The sequence below is a fragment of the Lygodium microphyllum genome, chromosome 7 (genome assembly GCF_053477565.2).
Source record: "Lygodium microphyllum isolate KBCC chromosome 7, Lygodium_microphyllum_v1.1.10, whole genome shotgun sequence".
In the NCBI taxonomy this organism is placed as follows: domain Eukaryota; kingdom Viridiplantae; phylum Streptophyta; class Polypodiopsida; order Schizaeales; family Lygodiaceae; genus Lygodium; species Lygodium microphyllum.
Window position 1 is genome coordinate 70183224 of NC_141141.1, and position 9335 is coordinate 70192558.

Sequence of the window (9335 nt, forward strand, 5' to 3'; positions counted from 1 at the left end):
AGATGATCTAAACTTGACCACACAAAGTGTTCAAGCCAACATTTCATGGCACAAACCAAAGGTGCATTGAATGCAGATAAAACAACTAAACCCAAAAAAAATCATTAAAATTTGTTGGAATACCTTTTGACCATTTATCAAATGCTAATGTGGTGCTTCTAATAAACCTTTTTCTACTTCTATTATATGAGTTGACCAGTAACTTTGGTTTGTATTCTAAAGTCTTCCAAATTTTTCCCTTTCTCATCTAGGTTTGCAAAAATGTTTGCCTTTATCCATTGGGTTTCCACTACCTCGATGGAGATTAGGTCTACTCTCATAATCTATTATTACTTCCATTCTTGCATGCTTGAGGCTATCAAAAACCTCTATTCTTCTTCTTCTGGTACAATCCTCTTACTTAAATTAGCCAATACACCCATAGCAAATACCATTGAGCTTATATTACAACCACAATTTAAGGAAGAACTGAACAATAAGAGGACACTATCTTCAACTTCTTCTAGTCAAGGATCTTCAACTTCTAAGAAACCCAGACAATATAGAGGTACTATGGACATGCAAGAGATTACCAAGGCTCTCGAATTTTTAGATAATTTGAATCAATAAGATCACTCATTTCAATAAGTAGCATTTTAAATTTTGTAAGAGAAAAAGAAATAGGAAAAGGTTTATTATCATTCTATTTATTAACAAAGGATTTGATTTTCATAAACCTAGAGAAGAGTTTCTTGAAATAGCTAAAAACTTTGGTATTAAAGAGAAGTTACTCAACATTCATATAGCTTTTGATTGGAAATTTACTCGATATATTGGTAACTTTTGCATATAAACCCAAAGAGGTGTTTGAAGAACCTTTATATAAATGATAATTGTAAATTTATTGTCTCTAAAAGGTTCAAACCATTCTGTAGAAACATGGATGAGTATGGCATACATGCTATTATTGACCATGTACACATTTTTCATCATCCTCTTCTTATTGGACTTTTTAGAAAATGCCTTAATCATATTCCACTTGTACCTCTTAATCCATTCAACCTAGTTGATGAATTATGGAAAGGATGGCAAGATCTTTGCCCTAGCCTTAATATCCACTTATGCCAAGAACATAGAAATTGTCTTAAAATTATCGTACTAGAAAAGTTTCATAGAAAATTTCCATGGCACAATCAAAATCAATAACCATGGTGTATTGATGAAAGACCTCTGGATGAATTGGATTACATACCAAAACATATTTTTATATTTGGACTAGATAAAGCTACACAAACTCCCATATTCATGTGTAAAAAGCTTATTAGACTTGCAGTATTAAAAAGAATTGAAGGGCCTGAGCTTGTTAATAATGATCCCAAGGAAATAGACATTTTTACATGTTGGCTTCCTCTCCTAAAGGAACTTATTTTGGCCACCCCATAAAATATCTCAATTCCCATCATTATGGGTATATACAAAATTCATTAAAAATCCTTTAGATGGATTACTAATGCCCATGATTGTTTGTTCTCTTCAATCACATCTCTACTAGCAAATTTGCTAAATGCTTTGGATATTGTTATCCAAGATTTTAATGAAGGACTACATAAAGACATATCTACATTTTCAAAAATCTAGACTAATTCCTACTAGATAATCTAGAATCAATATAACTTCTTAAGCAATTTACCATAAGAAATTTACTCCATACATATGTTTGACATTACTTCCTGCTATGAAGCTATTCCACACCATGGCTCTAATAGTCTGATGGAGGCTACGATTGGCCTAACTAAATTTTCCAAGAAGTTGAGAAAGTATAGAAACTCGATCAAAATGACCAAAAGAGAAAAAGAAGTATTCTTGTCCCTTGAGAAATTCATTGAAGTAAATCAAGAAGTCCTAGAAAATTGCTTTGTTTGTGGTGGGCATACCATTAAAGAACAAGTATAAGGCATCCCTATGGGATATGCTTGTTCCCTATTACGGTGTAAGCTATATCTCTACTTCTTTGAAATTGAGTTTATTAAGAAACTTTCCAGGTATAAGAAGTTTGACAACCTTCAAATGATCATTTCAATTTATGGATGACCTATGCTTTATAAATAACATGTTCATTGTTGATTGTTTGAATATTAGTAGGTCCTTATCTCAAGATGACTATATGAGCATATACCCACTGTATATCATATCCATTAAAAACACATATAAGACATCTAGTACCACATTTCTAAACACAATAATTACACTGATCAAACCATGCATAGGTGACTTTTCATCATCTATAGCTTGGAAGAAAGATAAATTGCCATGTCAAAGTATTGGTTATATACATGCACAAAGTAATAGACCTAGATGCATGCCACAAAAGCTATGTATCTCTCAAGTGCTCCCCATTTTATACAATGCTTCATTCGCTTACCTAGCATTTCAAGATTTTTCATATTTGATTTTCCTCTTTCAAAAGAATGGTTTTTGTAAAAACATAATAACTAAACACATTATTGAATTTTTGAAAAAGAATTCATTTCGAGGTAGTAGGATAGACATCCACAAGGTTATTTTGCTACTTGGTGGGGAGTAAGGCCACTTGGTGACCCTTACTCCCCACCTTGTGGCCTTACCCTTAGAAATGGGATGGAATACACACACATCCTTGTAGTATAGGCTTGTGTTCACACACACACGTACTAAAACATACATTCAAACATGCACACTCACAAGCACTTATACTCACACATATGCACACTTGCTTATGGGAAGTTAGATTCATACTATAAAGCACTCAAGCATGCAAAAAGCCATGTATGGCTTAATCATTATGGTTTCCTTTCATTCAATGAGGGAGATTTCTTATGTAGCATCTAAGCGGTGGGGGGATGCCCTTGATGCTCTCCATAAATCTCTCCGTAAGTTCTTAATTTACTGTTGTGATCTACAAGACATCTGACTATTTAATGGAGAGGCTGCAATTCAAGCAACTACTTGCTTCAATCATTTCTTTATCTACTATTGTTTTGTGTACAGTCTTCATCAGCCTTCTTGGGCATTTTTCTCAATGGCTTTGGTGCCCTCGTCGTCCCTGAACCTTTAGGTTGGATTTCATATGTTCTCAGCAATTGAGAGTTCTATTTTCATTTATTTCAGTTAACCTAGGATACTTCAATGCTTTTTTTAATTGATGATCTTACTACTGGTTGTCAAAAATTACATTCTTTGGCAATCTTCATAGGGTGTAGTGTTATAGGAATTGTTGAGTATTGACATTCTAATAAGTACATGTCTAAAAATTTAATGTGCATATATACTAACAAATGCTAAAAATAATGTTTGGAAATTGCATCAGCATTTAGCATAAATTATGCCCCTAAATTCTGACACTGTGCATTATGGGACAGTCATTGAATGGCTCTGTAAATATGTGACACTACTAAAGTAATGATAAATCTTGCAAAATAGGAATTTTGTACAAAAGTAGGAGGTATTACTAGGATATGATGCTATCATCTAGAGTGCATGGAGTAGCATAATCATGCTATTAACAAATGGGTTTTATTATGAAAAATGCTATGGGGTATCCCTTAGATGTATCTAAATCCTTTAGTGGTTGTAAATAGTCTTGGTAAAAGCCTCCATTATGAACCACTACATATAAGGTACCTTGATTGGTGATCTATAAATACAATGACCAGATTAGCATCATGGTATGGGAGGATTTATGATAATACATCATTGTAGATGACTTTGAGTACTTACTAAAAGTTTTGACTAGTCCTCTAGGATTAGTCATTGAATATAATTAACCTAAATTTGTATTATTAGACCTTATATTATATCTTTAACTTAATTGAGTAATGGTTATGGATAGTATGCATTTGGAATAATTGCAACCTAGCCTAAAGTAGATAGTAGATTATTTCACTAAATAAATATCTCTGCATGGTATAGGTTCAGGTTTATATTGCTACAAATAAGTACTAATGCATGCATAAAGTTTCTTTGAGCTTAAACTTGTTGTTTTGGGGCTTCTAGTTGGTACTTTGGATAACAGTAAAGACTGTTGCATGCTCTAGTATACTACTACTTGCCTAATCAATTCAAATTTACTTAAACTAGAAATTGATATAAATTGTGACCTCATGTACAACATTCCATATTATGAGGATACTACATCAAGTAATAAGTTAATTGTGGCTATTGAGTTAAGTCATGAGTCTACCATTGATTACCAATAGGAAATTATAGTGTTGCATGTCAAACTGTGACCTCAAATATGCAGCAGTCCACATTATGAAGCTACTAAGTCAATTCATATTATGATATTACTAAGTTAGGTCATGAATTGTTGACCATGGACTTCTAGTAGGTAATTTAAAAAAACAAGATTTACTAAGGTGTTATTGCTATTGTATACAATCCATATTTTAATAATTGCAAATATAAACCTTCTAAATTTACCTAGATAGCTAAACCTTCAGCCATAAGGCAATTAGTAATATTTGGAGCTTGACTTATTGGAGTTGTGGCGGCCAATATGTTTCTTTACAAGACATAGGTTGGGGGATATATTTAATGATAGTAATTATTGCTATAGGTATAAACCATGTCCATTGCTACATGTATAAGCCATCTTTATTGCTTTCAGAGTTTGTCCAATTATGATTGCAGTAGCATATCTCAATAAGACCAAAGGAATGCCATGAATTGGTTGTGACTACTATACAGACTTGGGATTGGCACAAATTAAGTCTTTACACTTAGACCTATGCAGAAAGAAACTACATATCCGGTTATTTTTGGGGATGCAAAAAATATGGCTAATTTCTTAGATGATTTAGATTATTATATTATGAGAAATGCACACACTAGGATAGGTAATGATGTAGGCTATTAAGGCCTAAAATTTTGAAATCATTGAAAGTGTAGCACCCTTAATAGTTTATTATAGAAAAAAGCATAGCTACCTATTTTAGCCAGGCAAAACAATGAACACCAGTCTCACCTTGATCTCAATAATAGTCTTGAAATAAGCAAGGTTAACTATAGGACATATTGGTGCTAATGGTTTAAATCATAAATTGAGGTAACTATGTTAGGTATCGTATGACTAAGTAGCAGCAGTTACACTTGTTTTTGGATTACTTTAACTAGATGGTCTAAAGCTTTATGCATTATTGATTGGTGTTGTATATGCTCCCTTGATTGAAATGCTAAAATATTATTAGGCCTAATGTTATGGATAACAAAGTCAAGTTTAAATTGTGCATATACATGTTTGCACAGCCAGGTTGACATCACTAGCAGCATTATTGATAGGTTTTTATTGTCTTTAAAACTCTTTGATTAGTCTTCTCAATATTAATGTACTAAGCTACTAGTTACAATTTATGTCTAGAAAATTCTAACTATGGGACATATGAATATAAACACTACTGAATCTAATTATAGTAAATACTAGAACCAATTTATTTATTTTTTTGAAGCTACTATAGCATAAGGATGTAGATGCAGATACTTGACTAACACTATATTCTAGTCATATAAATACTACTCTTTGCAAGCATAGTATTGAAAAGAAACTCCTCATTCATTTTAGAGAACCACTAACTACATGTGAGAAATGCATATTCTTTCAATTATACATGCCTATAACCATACATATAATAACAAAAAACACATGAATACACATCTCATGAAAAGAGAGGGAGAGCGAGAGTATTTACTACATTAGCGTGATCAAAACTTGAGTCATACACCTAGGAATCACTCATACTTCTTTCAAACATGGCATGCTCGATAGCATGGGCCAAGCCTAATGCCATTTTACACATACACATACATATTAAGCTTTATGTGCATGTAAGTCTTCCTATATAGAACCTCCTTGTAGAATACATTTGGCCTCCATATTCTAAATGTAAATTAGCTAAGGTATAACATGAACTATAATGGTAATGTTTTAATAGATTTTGCTAGATCGGCAAGACAAGTAGTACACAAAAGTGGCACACATGGAAGAATCATATATCATGACTAGATAAACGTGTTCTCAAATGGAGGTGGTCTCAACAATCATAGATAAGAGAAATGCACAAAGTCAACCATGAGAGATAAAAATGTACATCAAACATGATTTAAAAATGCTTTGAGAATGTGCCAAATTCTTCAACTTGAACCAGCAAGAATCATTGTTTGGAGAGGCTATGCATCACCAAACCATTGATGTTGAATCATAAACTAAGGATCACCAAATTGTGAAGACTTTCCTCAACTTGTCCATACAAGCATTTTCAAACTTGAGCCTGCAAAAGTTAACTCATGTTTTAGTATGTACACTTTGAATTATGTGCCTTAAAGTATAGACTCAATCATCAAACTACACTTAGATCTATATAATGCTAATGTTTAGCTAAGAAGATTTTATAGGCCTACATATACCTCCTACCAATGTAGGTGTGGGTTAGAAGGGACTTTTGCTAAAGCATAGGATGTATGAAATATCCTTTCATACTATGGCTTTTAATTATGTTTCTATAACATCGTATATAGTAGTATTCCACATTAAGGTTGTCACCTATATTTTATGCAAAGATTTAGAAATGGATGTTCTAGAAATGTATGTTAGCTTATTTTGGTATCAAGTTTCTCACACAATTTAATATTGATCATGTCAAATTTGGAAGTGAAACACTAGGAGCAAGTCTAAATCTTGTTAATAAATATCCTTTTTTACCACAAAATAATAAAGAAAAATAGCAAAGATAAAGATTAATTGGGCATGTGAAATCTTAGAGTACATGTATCCAAGCCATGCATGCCAATCAATGAAACACATTATCCCTTATTTAGGGTTCCACTATAACTTTCATATAACAAGATTGGCACTTTTTAGTTTATCATTTTTTTGAATATTAACAAAGCTTAAAACATTTTATCTCATCTTATTGTTATGTAAGTAGGAAAAATTGATATTAGAACGCATCTTGATGTCCAAGAAAGGCATTTTTGCTTGGTTAAGCTAAGAACTTGGAGACAAAATGATTATGAATGTCATCTTAACTTATGAATTTCCCAATTTTACACACATAAAAGGAAACACTAATCATATATTTAATTTCTACAATAACATTGTTGTACCTGTAAAGTTTGAAGAGTGTGGTTCAAGATTGGGTTTATGAAGCCTTCGATTGCCCCTCCTTAGAAGGTAAACTTGAGTTTAGGAATAATGCTTCCAAACAAAAGGGTGCGCAAGAAACCATTCTACGTGTGAGAGAGATCAAGACACGATGAGTGATGTGCACCCATGTGACAATGTTCATTAATTGAGGAGAAGAGGATATAGGTTGCATTGAATTCGAAGGTATAGACCTCACAAGGTGTTTTCATTCGGGCTGGTAAGTTTTGGTTAGGCCCTTAAGTTGCATTGCTAGTTAGGTATGGCCCTCACAAGGTGTTTTCATTAGGGGTGGCAATTGGGCCCTTAAGTTGCATTGCTATTTAGATACTCCAATATTGAATTAGAGTATCTAAACGTGCTAAGCCCTATGTAAATTTGGACCTTTTTTTAGGCAAGGTTAACTGTGGCGAGTGAGGAGGGATGAGTGGATGATAGATGGTGCTTTCATGAAGGTGAATGGTGGGGCTATGGATTAGGGCCTTGGTCGAGTAAGGCGAAGTGTGAGAGACATGGCTTAGGCCCTAAGAGAGGAACAAGAAGAGGGGATGTCTTGCTTGGGTAGGGGCTTATGAAGACAAGGCTTAATGGAGGGAAGAGGCGGTGGGGGGGGAGGAGGAGGAAGTAATGGAGGAGGGGTGACAGAGAGCGTGGTATGGGGAGTGGGAGGAGGAGGGGTGGTGGAAGGTGGGGGAGGAGGGGTGTAGGGCGGCGGGGGCTTCTTTCCCCTCTTGGATTTGGAGAGGGCCTCCATGTGCAGCTTCAGGGACTCGACGCGCTGTATGTGGGCGGAGAGGGACTTGAGGGAGCTGAGGCTGCTGGCGGAGGAGGCCTTGGAGGAATTAGAAGAAGAGGAGGCGGTGGAGGCGGAGGAGGAGGCCCGGGAAGGCGGGCGGGAGGCCATGCCGGGGGGCTGCTGGTGGGCTAGTGCGCCTGGGAAGGGGAGGAAGCAGAGGGGGTCGTTCCAGAAGGCGTAGCACCACGCGCATCCGCACGCCACCAGCAGCAGAACGAACACGCACAGCAGCACCAGCAGCATCACCACCACCACCTCCAGAAACTCGCTCTGCGTGTTCCCAAACAACGCCATCTCTCCTCTCATATTCGACGTCGTAACCAACTCTCGCCCTCATTGTAGTAGTTTTCCTAGAGACCGTAGACGTCTCTCCTTTTTCGCGCGGACCCTTACCTAATACGACGTTTTCCTCATACCACCAAACGCTAAAAACTACTATACATTTTGCACTCGTTTGCAACTCTCCTTCTGCGGCCTTGCATCTCCGGACCCCAAGTATACATGCCTTTTGCCATGCGATGCAACATGGATATGTAGCACCTTGTCAAGTGATTCAACCAACGTTCCAATCTAACCATGGATCGTATCAACTAGCTTAGGAAAAGAAATCCATATTGGGCACTCATGTCCAAGAGTATTAGCATCAGAGAAACAAAGGGACCAATTGAATTACATAAACGAAGTCACCCTACATGTCTAAGGATCCAATCTATTTCTATGAACCAAAGTGTAGAAGAAGCTACACCCAACAAACCAGTGCTACTGGAGAATGCCTCACACAAAAAGTAGATAGAAACCATCTTTCAAAATCATCTTTTGAGGGTATTCTCCCCATGAAGAAGAAAGGAGACTTCATGAATGTGATGTCCACATATCTTTGCTTGAGCTTCCACAAAGAGAACACAATAGGAGCTTGGAATACTTTCTTCTAGTCTTGAATCTGAGACTTCCTCTTCTCAAAGAATAGCCTGAGCTCTCCCTATACTTTTTGCTCGTGACTTCCATGTTGACCCCTTGATTCTTTACTACTAAGAGATAGTTGGGTTCCATATAGAACCCCCATTCATTCCTATCTTATGTGCCTTTTCAGAAGGATTGCCACTGTGAAACCACACTTGCCATTACTAGGTGCTTGCATGGGAGGGTGTTGCCACATGGCAACATCCCTTAGTCATGGCCAATAAATGCCCTGATGACATGGAGATCACCATTAAAGTCTGATTTGCCTTCTTCCCCAATGCATGCTATCATTGTCACAAGATGAACCATTTTGAGAAGGATTGTCCGTAGAGAATGGTGAACCTAATTTATCAAAAAACCGACATGTATGGTAAACAAAAATAGGAAGAGAAGATGGGTGTGAAACTAACTAAAAAAGAAGCACTA

At 36.0% G+C, this 9335-nt stretch overlaps 1 long non-coding RNA gene across 1 annotated transcript; it reads right to left on the reverse strand.

Moving 5' to 3' along the window:
* Positions 1 to 5964: 5964 nt before the first annotated feature.
* Positions 5965 to 8294, reverse strand: LOC148033569 (uncharacterized). Its single transcript, XR_015691468.1, has 2 exons — positions 7117 to 8294; positions 5965 to 6281 (listed from the first exon to the last, which is right to left on the reverse strand). It is a non-coding gene; the product is annotated as an uncharacterized LOC148033569 (long non-coding RNA).
* Between the last annotated feature and the right edge of the window lie 1041 nt (positions 8295 to 9335).